At 50.1% G+C, this 2,118-nt stretch overlaps 1 pseudogene; it reads left to right on the top strand.

Annotated features, from left to right (window-relative positions):
* The first annotated feature begins 845 nt into the window (after positions 1-845).
* Positions 846-966, top strand: LOC148538965 (U2 spliceosomal RNA; annotated as a pseudogene).
* Positions 967-2,118: the final 1,152 nt, after the last annotated feature.

The following is a 2,118-nucleotide window of genomic DNA, read 5'->3' as shown; positions in this document are numbered from 1 at the left end:
GCCAACTCTGGCTTCAGAGCATAGTGCTATAGCGCTGCTCCATATTACATCTATGAGTATCCTCCTCCCCTCTCCCCGCTGACACCCGTGGCATAGCGCTCCTACTCAGCGGGGCTTCACAGGGGGAGGTGAAAGCTCCAGCGCGACAGCCATTTTCAGAGCCCTTAGGGCATGAAGAAGTGGGGCGGAACCTAACAGCACGGGCTCTCTGTTTCCAGTCAGAGCGGCAGCGGCTGTTAGAACAGCGTGGCTGCCGTTTCACTTGTATCTGCCTGCATCTCTCCAATTTAGGAAGAGTGTAGCAGCACTACTACAGAAGGGCTGGTTCTCCTGATTGCATCCCTGGGAGGCAGTGAGCACAGGGGAGTGTACAGCAGGGAATCAATTCTGTGGGAAGGGAGTTGTGTGATCTCCTCCTCTGTTTCCCAAACTAGCCTTCTGTCTTCTGTATCTGTCCCTCTGTATGGGTGACTGTGGTTAAATGCCAAACTCTTTGCAAAAGATGTTTGTTCAAACTGTACAAGCACGATGCTTGTTTAGTAATCTATCCACCTATGGCTATTACTGCCTCTCCTGCTCCTCCATGGGCCGCTGATATGGTAGGAGTGATGGCTGACTTAACGTCACAGTTGGCTGAGGCTCGCACCTCCCAGGGTGTCAGGGTTAACCAAGTCTCTAGGCACCCTGGTACAGGTTATAGGTACCGCTGTTTCTATTCCCTCCACTTCCTACCAAAAATGCCCCCTAACGACTGTTCTCCAGTCAGAGAGGGTCTGACAAGGAAATGCTCATACCAGAGGATACTAAGGAAGGTGAATGGAGGAAGTTTGTGACGGTACTCCTCAAGATTTTCTCGGCCTTTTGGCTAAGATCAAGTGTAGTATCTGTTCGTATCAGTTTAATATCTGATACGCCCCCTATCTGGGGGCCATATATAGAGTCTGCCTCTACTGGGGTGGAATTCTTAATTCTGGTGGTCAGGCAGGTACTTAATCTACCTGTGGATATAGTTCCTGCATCCCAGGAGTGTGTATTATTTGAGTACGTTACTCCCTGTGTCAGGGTCAGAACAGCAGTAACCTGTTTCTGTATATAGAACTCAGTTAGCCTGGAACAATCACAATGTAATTGGACGCTACCTATCTTCTCGGTGACCAACAAAAAGGTCATCTGTTTTTCCGTTTTTGTGACCCTAGGGACACTCCACCCTGAACACGCCTGATCTCGGAAGGTCAGGCCGTGTTAATGGGAGACTGCCTGGGAATACCAGGTGCTGTAGGCTAAAATAGTCTGGAATCAACCATATAAAAGTTTCCAAATTCCTCGTCGGTTCCTGTTCAGCTACCCATTTCCATCATCCATAATAGAAGAGTGGGAAATCTCTCCCCCTGTTGACGCATCTGCTCACTGTCCCTTTAAGAAAACTACACTCCCAGCTGCCTCATTGTTGAGGGACCCTTCTGATGCAAGTTGGAGTCAACACTGCGGTCTATTTATACTCCAGCGGGAGTTTAACTTAGACCTACGCTAGTTACCGCCTGGGTTACCAAGGCTATGGTTTGCTTGGCTGACCAGTTGATTGCGTTGATCAGGTACTTCCAGGGCACAGTTATGCCTTCTGGCAGAACACATCGTGAGTCTGCAGTTTACCTGGGAGAAGCTTCTAAGGAGCCCGCATATCTGCTTCTGCTATTTCGAACTGCTGAGCCCTATGGTTGTGCGCTTGGTAACCGGATGCAGAATCACTGGTGACATGCTTTTTGGCCCGGAATTGGGCAAATGGATATCCCAGGCCACGGGTGGGGGTTAAGTCTTCCTTCCTCCCTTCGGCTGCTCCGGCTCCCAGAGGATCTTACATGGGACCTTTGTTTCTTTCCTTCCGTGTGCCACATTCCTTTCGTGGTAGAGCCAGAGGTGCTCCCACGCAAGCAAGAGGCGACAGAGGTAGAGGTCATCCACACAATGTTGCAGGTCGACAGGAGCCTAAACCAGCTGAGAAACAGGTGGCATGACGGTCTACCGCCCCACCTGGGATCTCCTGCGGTGGGAGCCCGTTTTGCAGAAATTTCAACAAGTTTGGAACTAGACCTTTTCAGATCAGTGGATTCACAGACTGAT

Source organism: Taudactylus pleione, unplaced genomic scaffold (assembly GCF_031769625.1).
Source record: "Taudactylus pleione unplaced genomic scaffold, aTauple2 ptg000032l, whole genome shotgun sequence".
Taxonomy (NCBI): domain Eukaryota; kingdom Metazoa; phylum Chordata; class Amphibia; order Anura; family Myobatrachidae; genus Taudactylus; species Taudactylus pleione.
The sequence above is the reverse complement of the archived record's forward strand: the minus strand, read 5'-3'. Positions and strand labels throughout refer to the sequence as shown.